The 20,785-nt window shown below is 31.8% G+C and overlaps 1 protein-coding gene across 1 annotated transcript in view; it reads right to left on the reverse strand.

The window, feature by feature from the left end:
- Positions 1–20,785, reverse strand: part of LOC124359017 (equilibrative nucleoside transporter 1) — a 94,502-nt gene that overhangs the window by 43,966 nt on the left and 29,751 nt on the right. The gene's annotated exons all lie outside the window — the stretch shown is intronic.

Consider the following 20,785-nt stretch of genomic DNA (forward strand, 5'->3'; position numbering starts at 1 on the left):
AAATTTCCTTGAAATTGAGCTCATCGTTGGGCAAGTTGGTCTCCTCCCATGCAGGAGTCAGTCGCACAGGCTCCATTGTCAGAAAAGGCTGCTTCTCAAATTCTGTCCCTGCAACATTACCATGTAGCTTAGTGTGCTTCAAAGAAATTTCCTTGAAATTGAGCTCATCGTTGGGCAAGTTGGTCTCCTCCCATGCAGGGGTCAGTCGCACAGGCTCCGTTGTCAGAAAAGGCTGCTTCTCAAATTCTTTCCCTGCAACATTACCATGTAGCTTAGTGTGCTTCAAAGAAATTTCCTTGAAATTGAACTCATCGTTGGGCAAGTTGGTCTCCTCCCATGCAGGGGTCAGTCGCACAGGCTCCGTTGTCAGAAAAGGCTGCTTCTCAAATTCTGTCCCTGCAACATTACCATGTAACTTAGTGTGCTTCAAAGAAATTTCCTTAAAATTGAACTCATCGTTGGGCAAGTTGGTCTCCTCCCATGCAAGGGTTAGTCGCACAGGCTCTGTTGTCAAGAAAGGCTGTTTCTCAAATGCTATCAGTGTAATATTACTATTTAGTTATGTTTTCCATGGTGACTTCTTTGAAACTGGATTCCAGTTAAGGAAGATGGTATTCTTCAAATACAATAGACACTTTTAAACGCTCTGTTGTCAGGAATACCATACTGTGTTATCAAATTGTAATCATATAAAATTGACAAAAAGATATTGTTATCAATTGATTTTCTACAAAAATCATTCCTCTAGCTCATAGACTATTTTAAATCTAGATAATACAACATCAGGGTTGCTACAGGAGTCCAATAATGAAATTCCCAGACTTTTCCCTGATTTCCAGACCAAATTTTTCATTTTTCCCTGACTTTTTTCGACGCAATCCCCAGGGTTTTTGGCAATTAATGGGTGGAAAAAAGCGGTGTTGAGGCTAACAGGGTGGCAAATATAAAAAAGCAAAAAAGTCTGCTTCATGCGCCGCGTCGTCTGCAGGCTTGGACTCGGCGCGGCAGCAGTAAGTTTATTTGTGTAAAGGGATTTTATATTTTTCCCTGACCAACGTCAAAATTCCCTGACTTTTCCCTGACTTGAGACCGGATTCCCTGACTTTTCCCTGATTTCCAGTCCTGTTTTTTTTCCCCTGACTTTTCCCTGACTTCCCTGATTTCCCTGACCTGTAGCATCCCTGAACATATTTCAAATGTGTATACTGATTTGAAAAGAAACTTTCTTAAGTCAGGAATAATAGACATGGTTAGTTCATTGGTTATTTCATAATATTATTATTAGGAAAGTATCTTTCTTTAGAGATATGTGTGTACCCCCAGGCAAAGCTTGTTTACAGTACAGATTTGTTATTCTTGGAGTTCCTCAGGGATCAATACTAGGTCCTTGCTATTTGAAATAAACTATGAAACTTCTTTACACTAAAATTTAAACTTTATCTAATAAAATTATTGACTTCTGTATCTTTACTACTAATTGCAGTGTATTTACTGGTGACATGATTGTGCGGCAAACTGCAGCGTGTACAATATTATTTTATGCTGGAATATGTTTATAATGTAAGATGAGACGAACACAAAAACAACCTTACTATAAACCATTCAAAGTAAGTTAAGTCTCATCAGATAAAAGTAAAATCACATTAACATTACATACAGTATCATTTTTTTTCCAAGAACTTGAGTAATAATTTTTTAGTATTTGTCTAGTTTCACACAGCAAACATTTTAAGTGGTTCATAATTGCTCTGTGTATCACATCATAGAACTACTTCATACAATAAATCCTATATTGTTAATATTTAAAGCATACTTGATAGCTATCACACTGAAGAAATACTACTGCAAGAGATGACTGCCATGGATTTGCGGTTTTGGGGTACACTGTGGTATGTGTGTGTAAATGAATGAACTTGTGTGGTTGTACCCTATAAATCTTCAAAATACTTTTACTCTTTATATTTTGGAAATTTAACATGTAAAATTGTATGTTTACTTGCAATTTTAGTACAGTATACCATTATCTATTTCTAGTAATTTTAAAAATAATAATTTAAGTGATTATATAAATGCAAGATAGAAAACAGATCTTAAATAATTAACTTTAGTCCTGTTATTAAAACTATTTACATTTTCATCCCATTTTATTTCCAGTTAGTCACTCTTGAAAATAGCCTTTTTCTGTTGTATAATCATGTTCATCAGACACTGACAGGAAATGTTCATTGTAAACTAGCATATTTTTTATTAAAAAACAAAAAATACACTTACAACATTTACCTGTTTTGAACTTTATAGTATGAACTATATAACTTCACCATACACAACCAATACAAGTGTAAAATGTCTAAATCATCCTAACTAAATTTAAGGTTGGGAAACAATGACTTTGATTAGTCACAGCTGATATTAAAAACTGTAACTTTCAATGAAATGGCCTTGTTAAATTGAATGAATGGGAAAGTGTTGCCAATAATAATCATTGCATTATCTATCTCTTTCTTGGGATCACTTCGTCTCAAAACAAAACCTTGATTCATTTTCTTTTTTATAAGTTATCACATCTTACACAATATTACTTTTACACAGAGTAAAAAATAATATTAATTCTCATAAGATAAAAATGTCTGAACTTTAAAATAATCTATGTAGGGTGCTTTATAAGTGTGCCAGCCGTTTTACTTGAAAACTTCAAGAGATATTATAAAAAGTTAAATAGGCAATTTCCTGAATCTTTCATTATAAACAATTTGGTGGATTAAACATTTTTGTTATGTCAACAATTTTTCAAAAGGAAATTAAAATTATCACAATAAACTTTTTTTTATTTTGGAGTTAACACCGATGTTAAAAATTTGGGCAACATAATAAAAATAAAAAATACCAAATCGCTCAAAATAATATCCAATGGAGTTTCCATTACATTTTTGGAACACTAGTATACTTTTTTATTTAAAATAGATGGCAAACCTCATATAAATAAAACCATTTACCTAAAAAAGGATTCACCATTCAAACCCTTAATAGCTTTGAAGTGGTTCGGTGAATAAAAAATAACACAAGAATAAAAATGTCTTAAAATTGAATTCTATACCTGATTTCAACACCAACATTTGTATTTATATTTAAAATTTTTGAGATGGTCACCATTTTGGAAAAATGGCTAAAAGAACCCAAATTTAAAAACCATGAAATTGTTTATAAGTAAATCTATGAAAGTGTCTAATTAACTTTTTATATCTCTTGCAGTTATGAAGTAAAACAACTTTCACAATTATTTCTATCACCCTGTGTAACTTCATTATTACATGTTAAATCAATATCCAATAAACTGTTTACTAAACAAATTTGGTGGTAACTTTAATATAAATAATTATAAAATAAATTCACTGTTTTACTCGTACAAGTAAATTAAAGTTTCATTTTTATAAGTTTTGTATTAACTGTTGTTTAGTTAAAATTAAAATAAATGAACAGAATTAAATCATACCAATAAAAATCCAGAAATTTACAATTAGATAGAATATACTCAGAATATAGATTAACAATTGAACATGATTAAACAAGATCATCATTCAATCCCACTCTAAAATTCCTTCTATACAACAGATTGTGAGCAAAGCTAAAAAATTCTGTTTCAGCACACTTGCTGATAGCTTTCAGCGACATTACATTCCCACACTACAGGGGTCAACAATCCAATGTGGAGTATCGTGCTGTACTCAGCAACTAAACAAATAATTACACAACACTTACTACATTTGCTTCCACAAAAAGAAAACAACAATACTAAGAAATTGTTTTCAACAATCAAAATATTGACAAATACAAAGTAAAACCTTCCTTGGGCACAAAATAAAATTCATCAGCATGTTAGCTAATACAATGCAATAAAGATAATATATGGTATGAAAAGTCCGTCATTCCAATTTCTAACACTTAAATATGGTTATCATTAATTCAATCCAAACATCCTTGTTGTATAAATTGTGATTTCAACTAAACATACACAGACAAAACATTACTGGTACAAAAAGTACCAACTGAATAATGATGAAAATTGAACAGTACAATGTGCTAAAGGTGCTATATGCTTTTTACACTACAACTGTTTACATTCTAAGTTTTCCAAACTATTTTACAACTCTAAATGACCCAACTACTTATTCTAAATTGCTGTAAAACAAAAAAATTTAGTTCAAAGTTGGAGGATAAACCGAATTTGGAATTGTATTTTAAAACGTTTCATCTACATTATTTATCAAATATTATTTCTTTACAATGTAATGGTAATGTGAAAATAAGGAAAGAGTAAAAATCATATAAAATGTCCAAGTATCAGGTTTATGTACGTTTCACCTAAATCTCACCAACATCTTGCTTGGATACGGTTCATCCCATTGTCTGCAAAGCTGCCTTGACCCAATTATCACCACAAGTACTCAAAGTTTCGTATGAAGAACTGCTGTCCTCCTGGAGAAGGATATGCACTGAGGGGATATTAATCTTGCCATGTGGAAATGCAGTTCCATCAAGACCACAGTTTAGTTCATTCTCGATAACCTCTTCAGTTCCAAACTTCACTGTCACAGCCAAATCCCATGGAGAGACTTGCACCATCATCAAACTCAATCTTGCCTATTTAGAAATTGTTTCATTCAAATTTCAAACCTATAGATAAATTTAATATAGGGATAAACCTTGAGTAATAGACTTTGCAATTCCCATAGAGGTAAGCCAAAGCCTAAACAGATACTCGTCATTATCGATCTCCAATTTTTCTATGTAGAAATTTGTATGTAGAAGTTTCATCCAAATTTCAAGACTGTAGCTCATTTAAATATCGAGATATTGTGCATACAAAAAACAATTAATACTTTTCTTAGTAATAGGCTTGACTACTGCTCAGCCATTTCCCACTGAGGGGCATGCAAGAACACCAAACTAAATCTTGTCCGTGTAGAAATAAAGTTAATCTAAAATTACAAGTCTACATATCTTAATTTATTCTGAAGATATCCCCCTTAGCTAATGCTCAGCCAAATCCCATTGATGGATATCCACCTTAATCAAACTTGATCCTACCTATGCATAAAAGCTCCAAAACAAATTTCAAGGCAATAGCATATTTTGATCTTGAGATGTCCTGCAAAAATAGGTGGAAAGAGATATAAGAAGACTCCACTGGGTGATGGCAAACCTTATAAATTCAAAGTCATTTCATCCTTGAGAAATCCTGTGGAAAGTTCAGTAAAATCATACGAAGGAACATCCACCAAGCTGATAAAAAAGTTACTGCTGGAAAATAACAGTTGTTAAAATACCAATAGTAGTAGTTTCACTACTATTACCTACTTAACAAACGAACTCATTTATTTACTTGGCTTAATAACCAATAAATCACTCATTTATATGGCCTTATACTTATACAGTACTAAAGTAAAAAATTATTTACTAAATCCAGATTTTGAAAAATGTTCAGAGTACTACAGGATTGAATTTGGTGCATCAGCGTTTGGCTACTTGGGACAGGTTCCTTTGTGCATATAACTGCAACTAGCAAAAAGAGCCTAGATCATGTTGAAAGGAATCATTGTGTATCTCTTGTGTGAGGCAAACCAGGTGATATACGTGTGGCATGAGTGATATTGGCCTAAGTTTATATTGTTTGGGAAACCAGGTGATATACGTGTGGCATGAGTGATACTGGCTTAAGTTTATATTGTTTGGGAAACCAGGTGATATACGTGTGGCATGAGTGATATTGGCCTAAGTTTATATTGTTTGGGAAACCAGGTGATATACGTGTGGCATGAGTGATACTGGCTTAAGTTTATATTGTTTGGGAAACCAGGTGATATACGTGTGGCATGAGTGATATTGGCCTAAGTTTATATTGTTTGGGAAACCAGGTGATATACGTGTGGCATGAGTGATATTGGCCTAAGTTTATATTGTTTGGGAAACCAGGTGATATACGTGTGGCATGAGTGATATTGGCCTAAGTTTATATTGTTTGGGAAACCAGGTGATATACGTGTGGCATGAGTGATATTGGCCTAAGTTTATATTGTTTGGGAAACCAGGTGATATACGTGTGGCATGAGTGATATTGGCTTAAGTTTATATTGTTTGGGAAACCAGGTGATATACGTGTGGCATGAGTGATATTGGCCTAAGTTTATATTGTTTGGGAAACCAGGTGATATACGTGTGGCATGAGTGATATTGGCCTAAGTTTATATTGTTTGGGAAACCAGGTGATATACGTGTGGCATGAGTGATATTGGCTTAAGTTTATATTGTTTGGGAAACCAGGTGATATACGTGTGGCATGAGTGATATTGGCTTAAGTTTATATTGTTTGGGAAACCAGGTGATATACGTGTGGCATGAGTGATATTGGCTTAAGTTTATATTGTTTGGGAAACCAGGTGATATACGTGTGGCATGAGTGATATTGGCTTAAGTTTATATTGTTTGGGAAACCAGGTGATATACGTGTGGCATGAGTGATATTGGCCTAAGTTTATATTGTTTGGGAAACTGTCGCCAATCTATCTAAATTATTAGTCACTCATCTCATCAAAGCTGGTTATGTTTAGATAGGGAGAAGGTGGTGGCTGATCTACAGTAATTTCGCATTAAATAGTTCCCCAGGAGAGTTACTTGGCTCCTGAGACGTGGTTGCAATAAGATCAGTATTATTTTAAACTACTGACATTTTGATGGTTAATATCCTATTAAGGTGGTGCAAATATTATTTAAATACGTTGTGTTCAGAAAATATTATTTAAAATTAAATACTTTTTCCAACATACGAACTCTCTAAAGAAGGAAATTAAGACATTTTGAAATCAGGCTCAAATAAAAACTAGTGAATATAAAAATTTGAAATTTTTACACTGTGTTCGAGTTATTTAAGGAAATACCACTTTTTTATTACACAATGTAATTTTATTGAGTGAGTTTTAGAACTTATTTTCTTAAACTATACTTTATTATTAAAATCAAATTTCCTTGCGTCATGATTGAATAAAGAATGTGTCACTCCCTGAGGCTAAAGCTCGTGTACATACTGTACAAATTTTTTGATTTTATCTTCAGCTGTTTTTATTTAGGCCTGATTACAAAATTACCTACATTTCCAATTTAAAAAAACCTAACATTTCATTTGGAGTGATAAGAAAATTTCTACTTTTTCTGTATTCAGGGAAGTTATCTTAAAAAGCTATAAATATTTATTGATAATAAAAAAATATTTTCCAAACCCAAAATTAATTTTATTATCTTAATGGAACATTCAACTTTTCCCCTCAAAATCCCTACATACTATTAGGCTGCTTAAATATATTATCTATTATTAGTAACAGCATTTTTTTCTTACACAAATAATATTTTATTTCTAATATCAAATGTCAATTACATTTAGGATGCAATCATCACCTGTTTATTAATTACCAACTGAGTCATGAGTTTTCAAAATACTGTATCACTATTTTTAATAGTATTAATATTAATGGCAAACTAGTTTGAACTGTAAAAGATGAAAAAGTGTATGTGCTATTATTTGTGTTTACTCAATCACACAGTGTTAGTAACTGATAAAAATCAAAATTTTTTTTAAATAGTTTTGTTTGGTCATTGCTTATATCTGTCCATATAAATATAAATAAAGAAAGTTACTTTTGATGTATTATAAAAGTTACAAGTTATTTTTATTCTGATAGTTATTTGTTGCAGTCCTTATACTCTTATGAATTGTATTAAATTATTACAACTTGTTCTAATATGGATTTTTTAATGTATATAACAAATGAACATGCTAAAACATGAAATGCATTGTTTTTTTACTGTATATTCATAACTTTATTATTCATAGCTGTTGATTTGTATGAAAACGATCCCATGAATAAAATATTTTACCTCAATATACCCAAAATCCAATACTCAAAGAAGGTTTTATGTAAGTGATCTGACACTGATAAAGTGATCTCACTTATACATCAAAGCCACTTATAGCTCACTTATATATGTGATCAAGTTTAATGAAGATTATAAATTTATTTAAATATAAAGTAAGATGTTTTATGTACAAATTGAGTTTCACACATGATTTTTTCTACAAATTCAATTTTTGCAACAATATGTAAAATGAAAAATGGCACCAAGGCCAAGCAGCGTATAATGAACGGTCACTAGACATAATTAACTGACCATTAGACTGACAGACAGGCCAATTAAACGCTAGTCTGATGACATCAGTTTGGAGCTTCCAAGTAAATTAAACCAGTCAATGAGGTCAATCACAATCAACACTGAGTGATAATTATAAATTAATAAAACCACAACGACTATAATCAATTAACAACAATAGGCCATTGCAATTTCTGTGTATTGTGTTTTTTTAAACCGTAACAAATGTACCATTTCAGAATAAAAAAAGATTATCCGTGGACACTACACAAGTCTGTGTGAACCGGAGACTGATCTTTCTAATAATTCGTTCACTAGAAACAGACGCCTTTCCACTATCAGTACTCAATGACATTATCAAATACCATGTTAATACAAAACTTAATTTAAAAAAAAAACTGTTTTGTAGTGATAACCCTCTTGCCGAGCTGCAGCCCCAAAAGCCTTGAATGCCTTCCGCATATGAAGGAAACAGAATTTTCCAAGTCATTTGCTATAGTTCAGTGATACTAATGAGTAACACAAAAATCCTTCCATCGTCAAAAACAAACACCAAAGTATTGATTTTCTGCATGTGTTACAGTATTGCATTTAAACATGGATGTTTGTTTTACTGGGGCCTAACTTAATGACATAAATAGAAGTAAAAAACTATGATAGGATTTTTAAGTGCAGTAATAAAATTTAAACAAGTACAAATTTTGCAATGTGTTTATGTCAAATAGCTTTACTTATATCATCCCCACAACCCATGTTTCCCTTATTTGTTAGCAAACACATATTTAAGCAATACAAATCCCCCATTACACTTTGTTGTAAGGATGTTGCATTTTATTTTATATTCTATTCCAGCCAGAAAATTCATTTTTGTATTGGTATTTGAAATTAGAATGATTTTCAAATAGATCATGCTTTATTGCACATCAACTTATTTGTTCAAGATCAAATTTGCTTAGCAAGAATTTAACAGTGAAATTTAAACACAACCATAGGCACCATATCCTAATACACATAGAGAATAATGAAAATGATTTATTCTTGAATGTTCGGCACGAGTATCCGACAAGACAAATTCTTTCTATCTTTCGCATATAATCTACAGAAATTTACCGAATCATTCACTGGAGGCTTAAAGGGAGAGTGACGCCGCATAAGGTAGGAGGTGGAGCAGTGACACCACATACGGTAGGAAGGGAGCAGTGATGCTGCATAAGGTAGGAGGAGGAGCAGTGACGCCGGATAAGGTAGCAGAGGGAGCAGTGACACTATATACGGTAGGAGGGCGAACCATCTGATATTGGCACAGGTGTAGATGCAGTGGAGGCACTCTTGCATTCACATTTTAGTTAGACCTTTTATATTGTCTCCAAATCACAAGTTTATTCCATCAAAATCATCAACAAGTATTAGACTGGTAGATATAATTATGAACACTTTACTATGTATGATACTCAAGTTATACGCATGTTTCTGCGTATGTGTATGTGCGTGTTTGTTTGTATGTGTATACAGGGGTATATAAGAATGGTTTATTCCAGTTCTTTCAGTCCTCAACTGTACATTTGAGATACAACCTGGCAACCTTATAGGATTTTGGTGTCACAAAAACTTAAAATAACTTATTCTGAATTAAATTCCGTTTTATTAAATACTGATGCTTCCACAATCACTTACATTCTCCATAGGTTTCAGACTCTCAAATTATAAATAAGAAATGTATAAGAATCAGTAATTGATTAGTATAAATAATTAATTATTTAATCCGAGCCCAAAAAAATATTGCTAATAATCTTATAAATTGATTTAATTACTATGGAATAAATCAGCCACAATTATAAGCATTAATAAAAAAGCTGAACACTGTAAATCATTGGAAAGTGAATCATTTTGTTAGTCCATTCAATAGTAATGAATGTGTGAATGTGTTGAAGGCTGTATGGTGTATTGCACTATGTACGGAAGCTGTAATTAAATGTATTGATAAGTAAATGCTTTGAAATGAGAAATTGAAGAATCTAGTTTTAAATTGTCTAATTTCCTCAATACTAAACATAAAACCATATTGTTCCTTTATTTTCTATAACATGTAAAGTTGCCTGATTTATATAAAAAAGTATAAACCGTTGAAAAAATAATAACTCAAAACATTTCTTCACATTAAATAAATTATTAAAGATTTTTTTAGAATATACTAATTTTATATCTCCTGTTTTAATTATCAGAATAGTGAAAACTGTTAGTAAACTTGGGGTTGGAATCTGTTATAGTTAACAGTTGAATCTATTGTGAACCTAGATATTGAGTGAGGGCTCTGATGTATTTTAAGCATCAGGAAGAACTTTTTAGATCAGACCATTTGGCTCAGGTAACTCTTCAAGAGGCCAATGACCAAGGGAAGGCATAACAACATGCCATAACGTATCTTAACAAATAAAACGTGCTGTATTAATGTGCTGAGTACCGTACTATTTCTAAAACTTGGACATTAAACAGTACATTCATGGAAAAATTAATTAAAGTTTGTGATGGAACAAATGCCTTACTTCTTGTAAGAGTTACACTTACTCTTACTTACTTACTACATAAAATATAACAAGTTTCATATTTAGAATCTGGCACTCCTATGATTTGATAAGATATTGGTGGTGTGCCATATAAATAAATGAAAGATACCCAAGCCCTGAGCAAGAGATGGGCTGTGATTACAGTACAGAAAGTAAACAGTGAATAAAAAGACTAATATTAAATAAACATGACTAATTTTTACATATAAAAATTACCTTAAATCTAGACGATAACAATGTGTATTAATATGTATTTTAACAAAATCAGAATGATGAAACTTTATCAATATTACAACTGTATTTAGTGAACAGGAATCAAATTATTCAATTGAATAAAATACATTTTTTATTATTTAAATTGATTACTGAAGGTGGCACCAAAAGCCAATAATTAATTTCTCTGTGTTTTATTTTTAATTGATGTAACTAATTAATTGGTAACCATACCAGTACTAAACAAATTAAATCCCCTAGTATCCCTATATATTCGTTCTAAAGAATTTTGATCATTTAAAGAGTGAGTTTTTGTTTAAATGAGCAAAACATACTTTGACCACTTCATTCTAATTACAAAAACAATATTTAAAGAAAATGCATAATACACCAGTATATGTACAGTATGGCATAATGTGATGTACAGAATATATATTTTTCCTTCAAACACAGCTATGAGTCTAAAAAAGATAAATTTCTTAGAAGGTGAATTTGGAAATAAATTCTTACCAAATTGTAGCTTTTTTTATTAGGTAGATAACTTAAAAACAGATGCAAAAATTTTATATTACGCCCCCGTGTTCACAGTTATCTTTCTTCTTATGTGGGATCCCATTATCTTTATCACATTTAGTGCTGCAAAGGGCGTTCCATTAATGTATGGAGACAGATAAATGAAGTTAGATCATTATTAAGAAGACGCTTCAAGACATCAACATAAATAATTATTAGACCCGAAATAGCCTAGTTATTATGATTTCAATAATATAATGTTGTTTATATAAGAGAACTTACACAAGTTTATATGGTAATAAATTAAATTAAATTTAAAAGTTAAATTTGTAACATTGCACTATATGAAAATTGCAGTTGTTGCACTCTTAAACTTTTAAATTTATATTCTAGAATGTACTTTATAAATATTTCAATATAACATTATTATTTTTGTAAAAATAATCTTCTCTAATAATTTGTATTACATTTTCACCTGTATTTTAGTTTCTAATTTCTCTTCAGAATTAAAAAATAAATTTTATCTTCGGCTAACATAAACTGAAATTAAGGAATGTACTGTATGGATGGTTTTATTTGGATGAAATATAACATGGAAATCTAATTTAAAAATATGTTTTAGGTAACCTTATCATTAATGTTTTAAGGAACCTTATCATTTTTTAAGTTTACATTTTGAAGATAACAATATTTTAATATGATATTGATCTAAAAGTGTAATTATTATCTGACAGTTACATATGAAAAAAACTAGTGATTTTTATTGCCTTTGTAAGCTCATTATGTGAAATATAAATGTTGTACAGCAAATTTGGAATAACATTTTCTGTAAAATAAATTGCTGAGTAACAAGAGCGTTGGCAAAAGAAATTTGGAGTACAATAATGGATGAGTACTAACTACAAGAATTTGAAGTATACTAACGGACGAGTACTAACTACAATAATTTGGAGTACAATAATGGATGAGTACTAACTACAAAAATTTGAAGTATACTAACGGACAAGTACTAACTACAATAATTTGGAGAACAATAACAGAAAGAATTTTGAGTACAATTACAGACACGTACTAACTGCAAGAATTTGGAGTATAATGACAGACGAGTACTAAATACAAGAATTTGAAGTATAATGACAGACAAGTAATAAATACAAGAATTTAAAGTATAATGACAGACACGTACTAACAGCAAGAATTTGGACTATAATGACAGACGAGTACTAACTACAAGAATTTGGACTATAATGACAGACGAGTACTAACTACAAGAATTTGGAGTATAATGACAGACGAGTACTAACTACAAGAATTTGAAGTATAATGACAGACGAGTACTAAATACAACAATTTGGAGTATAATGACAGACGAGTACTAACTACAAGAATTTGAAGTATAATGACAGACGAGTACTAAATACAAGAATTTAAAGTATAATGACAGACTAGTACTAACTACAAGAATTTGGGGCATGTTTGAAGCCTAGAAAGCCATATAAAATGTGAACAAGAAGTTTTAATGTGAAGAGTAACCTCTAAAAATTGTGAACATTTATGTTCCTACGATGATGCAGACTTTCATAAGTACACAAAGAAAAATTCAACAGCACCATAAAATATAACAGTATTAAGCAGTCTTTAAGTGATAAAATTGAAAGAATCTCCACCAGTATAACTTATCTTAAGAATTTATTGCATATTACATTATTAGTACTTTGAATGTTTATAAGCTTGAAATTCAAAACAACATATTTATTGTATAACTACATGTTTTCTTTCGTGAAACACAATATTTCAATAAATTTATTGAGACATTGTACTTTTTATTATTATACTGTGGAACAAGTAAACAGTAATGATAACCAAATGAGTTTGCATGTTGAAAAATACAAGATTTCTAAGAATGTCATACAAAATGTTTTTCATAATATTACAGTGCTCGATGTACTGCATTTTATAATTCTTTCAGCAATTTATTTGTTTTTAATTTCAAGCAGTATGCCACCCTTGTGAGTACTGAAGCCCGCAGGATCTAGTGGTCTGTGTTAGAGCAGGTCTGTGTTAGAGCATACATCAATAGTCCACTTGATCCTGGCATGCCCATGTCATTAAAAGATTGAATCAGGCAGTCAGACATACCAGCATGATCAGTGCTATTGTGATCCTGCAACCACAGCAATTGGACAAGGCTAATGGCACCGCCTTTTAAAATGACACCACCTACAAGCAGATCAAGAGAACATCCCACTAAATGTCTGACATGTATCAGATTTCCACCTTAATGAAGGAAATTAAAACTTGTTTTAATATATTTCTACCTTAATGATGGAAACTAAACACTTTTTTAATTAGGTTTTTTGGAAACTTTTCAAAAGCATAATTATATTTATAATTTGTCAAAAATTTAAACTGTCTGAAAATGTCTGGCTATTTTGGGGGGATCTATGAATAGAGGGATAATTTTCATCTGACTGTCACTCTAAGTGGAAATATCCTGAATGTAAAACTGATGAGTACATAGTACTAAATGTTAATAAAACAATATTTATTCCAATTTTTTGTTTTTGGACAAGGCCTTTCGAAACCAAGGTTTCATCATCAGGTGACTTCACAAATAAACAAACAAATAAATAAATATTTATATTGTAAATATTTTTGTGTGGAGTAAATAAATAAATTATTAGTTATTTGTGTAGTCGCCTGATGAGTTCTCTCTTTATACTTGTTGGAACCGGCCAAGTACACAGAGGGAATGTTGAAATACTTAGATGAAACAATTGGTCCATCTGTCATGCATTTTAGAGTGGAAAAAGCTAGTAGTAACTTTCTCGGCCAGTTGCAACTGAAGCTGGACAGAGCATCCAATGATCTCAACTTTCCTAGTCTCACTTTACAAAACACAAAATTGTGACTAAGATGATGATACGTAAACTACATTTTTAAATTGGTAAAATGTTGAACACACTTTAGTTATCTGGTCAAGATAAAATCAAATATCAATATGCAGACCATTACACAGTACAACCTTGAAAAAGAGGTTTCAAGAGCATTTAGGACACATTCTTGTTATCAAGGGACTTTTCAAGTCTAGATTCATGCTAGGGATGTGTGACTTTGAGTCATACTATGGAGATCACTCTGGTTTCTCTAAAAAGTCTTTATAGCAAGTGCATTTCATATCAATCTTCACCATCAAAATTTTTGAAAAGTACAATTACAGTACAGTAGTGTAATACATTACAACAACAAGGTTAGTAATTAAAACATGTACTTTAAAAGAAAATATAATTCAATTGTTCAGCTACTATACTGCATTTTGTCTAAAAACGACTACAAATCAACACACAGATTTCGCAACAGACACACAATTGCATCTTATTAGTGCTACAGGCTATGGTAATTCACATGACTCGTATAGGGTGTCAAGAAGGAGGAGGGTTTTATGTCTAGACCTGTGCCCTAGACATTCTTCTCCTCAAAAAAAGTCACAGATCCTCAGAAAAATACACTGGAAAAGGTAAACACGTACTATAATATGTGGACAACGTACTACTGAGGATACACTTTTACTAAAAACGTTTGATTTTGCAGAAGACTTGCTATTGAGGGTCAGAGTTTAATCTGAATTGGGAAAATACCAGTGCTAATGAGGTTTGAAGATAAATAAAAGTTGTTAGAAAGTTAGAAATGCACATGTTACCGTAAAAGTCGCGCTATTAAGGGTCATGTTAACGAGAGTTTACCGTACTAAAGAACCATAACTACATCAAAACACAAATATTACTAACCCAACATAAAATAGGTGATTGACATTGATTTCTGATGGACTGTAGAAAAACTGGAAAAGAGGGTAAATTAAACTCGTCCTATATAGTAATACCTGTATTATAAGGTAGACATTAACTCATTCTTAAATTGTATGTATTTTTACGACTGTTATACATGTTCAAATAATAAATATTAAAGTGATCAAACTTACGAAGTTACAGACCAACAGTAACAAATTTTATCAACTAGTGAGGAGTGGTTCAAAACAGTTTGTTATAATTAAAACTGAGAGAAGAACTAAGAATATACATGCAAGACCACAACTATCACTGTTGCTGTCTTGGCAATGATAACAGACAGCTGGTTCAGTAGAGATAGGTCTGGCAAGCCATTCATCAGCACAAGAGTACAGAAGTGTCACATGTGTGCTTGACAAGCTGACTATTAGTTCTTTAACACTAAACACTACATGCATAATCTTATCCCTCTGTCTTTAAACAATCAATGCACAACCATTTAAAACATAAATTTCAAATTTAAATATAAATTCCACTTACGACTTAACTATAATACAATGACAACACTACTCTTTTTAGTAAAGAATAACAGTAGAACTTTGATATACATAAGTAATTTTAATTTGTGTACTATATTTTTTGTAATAATTTTTTCTATTAACCCTGCGTTAGTCGCGTTCCGCCTGGAACGTCGTTGCTCGCGCACGGTCTGTGAGACCGTGTTTGAGTAATCCATAGAAAAACTAGTTAAAATTGAAAACAGCTTATAAATTATAAAACCTTTATTTATAATGTATTTAGAAAACAAATAAGTGAATAATTTATGAGTAGTTTAAATGTTCTTATATAAATGTAATTGAAATTGATGTGTACTTCAACTTACATTACAAAATTAAAATTTCTATATCCTATATAAATAAAATAGTAAAAAAAAACATTATTTAAAAATACTAATAGAACTTAATAAATAAAACATAATAATAGAATGTTTAAGAATACTGAGTACAATAACAATATTTTTTATAGGCTTAGGTAAGTTCGGTGAAGTAAATATAAAATTTGGAAATTATAAGACTCTGATTTAATCTGATTCGTTAGTGTCCATGTTTTCTGGTCTATCTAATGGGCGGTTTAGACACAGTCTTAGGCCCGTATGCTCGCCACAGATGTAGATTCTACAATGTACACTTCTTACTCTTGTTTTCCTATTTTGTTTCCACGTACATAACGAACATCGTCCATGACTTGTTCCTTCCTCTGAAGCTTCTCCTAGACGAGGAGGTGGCACCCCGGCAAGGACTCTAACTTGTGCTTGAATTTGGCGAGGAAGGTTGGTCAATGTCACTCTGACTTTCAAGATGTCCATACACAACTCCCGGCTGAGAGTTTTGAGATAAGATCTTCTTGTTACTTCATTCCGCGTATTTGATCTCCAAATGATGAAACTATTGACTCCTCCAATGTTTAGCATTGCAAAGAAAACAACGAGAGGCCGCAGATTAGTCATTCTACCCACTGAATAAGTTGCTTTCATTTCATAGAGGGTATCTACGCCTCCCTTCGTAGTGTTATAGAGGGTCAATATTTCTGGCTTTTGAGCATCCCCAGATGATTCATCGATTCTATCATCAAAATGCATGGACGACTGAAGGAAATCATTTCTATTCTTTTTTTGGTACATATGATACAAGTGTCATGTCGTCGCCAAAGGCAAACAGACTTGTCTGATAAGGCCTTTGCTTAGTTTCTACAAATAAAGATGGTACCTCTCTCTTATTTTTCCTTAAAGCACCGACAAGAGATAATCTATGCTGATTCTTCAATTTCTCTCCTAAAGGAATGGAAGTGAACCAGTTGTCCACAGTGACATTTCTTTCTGTCCCGATATAGGTTGAATTAAACGAAGAACCAATTCAGATGGTGAATTGTTAACTTGATATGGCCCTGGAGGCTGTTTGGCCCCATAGATCTCCATGTTTAGAGCATAGCAAACTCTAGCGTCCGCCAAGGCAAATATCTTGATACCATATCTGGCTGGCTTCGACTAAATTCGTCACCAATAAAGTCATTTTCACTTTGAACTTCACGCAGAAGTTGAAGAATTCGATCTTCTTCTTTCGGATCCATTTTCAAAAATTTAGATGCACAAAATATTTGTTTAACCACAAACACTTACAGTCACGCACGGTCCACAAGTCCGGGAACACACAAACATAAACAGTCGCGCACGGTCGCGAGTACCGGGGTAGCGGCTACACAGATAGGCGCGCCAGAATGGCAGACCAGGACGTAAACAAAACCCCTCTGTTGCCTACAAGGTAACACCAAACACTGCTTTTACGGCATGAAGTGGGGGAGGGGATTCTAGAACTCAGCTAGACAAAAGCACGTTGCATGTTGCCAACTCCAACAAGAATAGCATAAAAAATTCTCGCGTAGCGGAATCTAGGACCGTGCGCGACCAACGCAGGGTTAAAAGAAGAGAATGTTCAGATTTTCCCATAACTTGATCAGCTATGTTTTATTTTGCTGTGTCATGAAACACTAATTACAATGTCTGAAACATCAATATTATGATTGTATCATTTAATTTTTTTAAGAATTATTGACTTCTATCAAAATACAACAATTTTTTTTTAGATCTTGATACGATCAACTGTGGTAAATTGTGTACAATACTTTTGTATTTTGTATGTCTAAGTAATTTATTGGAGTATACTCAAACATTACATTGAGCACATCATAACTGAATTGTTAGCACTGAATGAATACCTTTCGATCTTAAACTTTCAAGTGGTGAAGACAATAAATGAAGTAAAACAATTTGATTTTGACTAAATCAAATTTTAATAAATATTTTTTTTTATTGCACTAAAATAACTGTTTACAAATTAATGCATGCTTAAGACAATTAATTGTAAAACTCGTCAATTGAATTAAGTGCAATATTAACTGGGTAATTCTCCAAGTATTTCTGAAATACAAAACATTTTTTTCATTCTTTCCTCCTGTCAGATAAATTCTTCTGAAATTTTGCCCAGTATAGGTTGTTTTTTTTACTATGTAAAATTCAAGATTGTGGTGATTAAATATGATTTCATTTTTCTTTCAGATATTATAAGGGCGTATTGGAAAACTAGTATAATATTCAAAGAGGAGAGTTTGTAAATGAAATTGTTTCATATATACACTATCCACAAACTGTCAGAATCCTAGTTCTTTAAAGTGTTTTCGTGCAGATTGGTCTGGTTGTGGTTTTTTAATAATCCTGATTGCCTTATTCTGCTCTGTATTTGGTTTACTTGTTAACCCATAAAGAGAAATACCATATGATATATGAGAATGCATCATGTGAGAATACATTCTTATTCTCATCATATGTATGAGAATGTTAGTAGTCAAAGTGTGATATACTGCCACGAGAAAACAACTACGATTTTTCAAAAAGTGTAGTCAAGTTGTTGGTTTTATAAAATATTTGTTGAATTAATTCTGGATATCTTTAATTACTCATGACCACGTACAGCAAGTGCTTGAGATATATAAAACTGCCCTTGATGGGACCCTGCCTCTTTCCTGGCTCACTAAGTATACGGTATTGAAGACAAGGCAAAATATCCAAATTTAATTGAAACTATGAAAATATTTCACAGTTTTTTTCACAAAAAGTAGTACATTAAAACTCTCTAGTGGTTACTTCTTGAGTACATCCTTGAAATTTTAATTTAATTTTTTATTTCTATTTATTTATTTTGATGGCTTGTTTTCAACTTAAGAGTAAGTGTGGTCATCACTGTCTCAAATGCATGAATGGTCTCTGATCCTCTTGCAATCCCGGATCGTGAACAGAATCTGTTTTTCACATTCAAATTAGTAGCCTTTCAACAAGACTAGAGACAAAAGAGGAAGACAAGATTTGGATTCCAGTACTAAGCTGGTTTCCACATGTAACAGATTTGTGCTCACATGATATCGACTTCCAATCACTCTCTACTGCTGTTTGCAACACGCTCATATACATTTCAGAAGGCAGAATACAATTGCATCAAGTGCAGCAAAGGCCGTCCAGAGCCGAGTAGTCCACTCACCTTCTCATAGGTGGAAATTAAGTGAATTAAACAAGAGGCAGTACCATGGGTTCCTGGTGTTATTTGTTACATAAGTTTACAATAGAATGTTGCAAAGCAACTGTAAACATATAACACATCATTTTTAGTATCTAATACAAAATTTTGATAAATTACATTACAATCACAGTGATTGTCAAAATAATCAAATACAATTTCATACTCTGAAATCAGGACAAAATTCTGAAATTTTATAAGGACAGGCCATAAGCAATTATCCAAGTCGCTTTCTAAAAATTCTGGAATTTTCTTCAAAATCAAATTTGAAAGCATATTGTTAAATAGTTTGATTCCTTTATAAAACGGTCCAGTTTCTAAAAGAGTTACATTACGAGAAGGGTTCTGGAACTTGTTTTTGTTTCTTGTACTGTTATCATGTTGGTGGTTGGGTTTTATTAAACTGGATTAATGTTTTTTACAAATAGAGCTAATTCTAAAATATAGAGAGCAATGTTAAAACTTTGTACTGTTTTTGAAAAATGGGCGGCATGATTGACTAAAATTAATATTCGCAAGAGTATGCACAGCTCTTATTTTGTAGCTGTAACTACTATGTCCCCAAAATATAATACCATAAGATAAAAGCAATTGAAAATACCCATGATAGACTGCTTTAGTAATAGGAAAAGCCACAACTCTTTTAATATAACTAATAGTGAATAAAGCATTATTTAGTCTAGGGCACAAAACATAAATGTGTCCAATCCACTTCAAATCATCCTGCAGTAATACTCCTAAGAATGTTGTCAAATTAATTAATTTCAATTGTTTATCATGTTCTATTTGATAAGATATGTTGTAGTTTGTTTTCATTGTTTTCAAATTGATCATGTTGGTTTTAGAAAAATTGATATTTAATACATTGCATTTAAACCAATTTGAGAGCTGACAAATTGATGAGTGCTGTTTAATGTTAATTTCTGGAAGAGTTTTGGCTGTTATGAGCGCTGTTGTGCATCTGCATACAAAGTTAGACTGCGATCAAATTAAATGTAAGGTCATTAAAATAGACTACAAATAAAAAAGGTCTTAATTTTGATCCTTGAGGAATACCGTACTGAACTTTTTGCCATCAAACCATTCTCTGCAATGATTTCAACTCTTTGGTATATGTTTAATAAAGAACATTTAAACCATGCTATTACATTTTTAAGAGCAATATTTCCTAACTAAATTGATAGTTAAAAAATATCTTAATATATTTTTGAAATAACAGGATCCAATGTTACAGGACAATGGTTATTTGGATCGGTTTGATAAGATTTTTTAAACAGAGGAAGCACAGTTGAATATTGAAGTCTTCCTGGAATTCCATTTCCATTTCTGTTTATATCCTTAATCTCTTTAGTTTTCTTCAAAATTATTGGCAATATAAAAAAATTACTAC

The sequence above is a fragment of the Homalodisca vitripennis genome, chromosome 4, assembly GCF_021130785.1.
Source record: "Homalodisca vitripennis isolate AUS2020 chromosome 4, UT_GWSS_2.1, whole genome shotgun sequence".
Taxonomy (NCBI): domain Eukaryota; kingdom Metazoa; phylum Arthropoda; class Insecta; order Hemiptera; family Cicadellidae; genus Homalodisca; species Homalodisca vitripennis.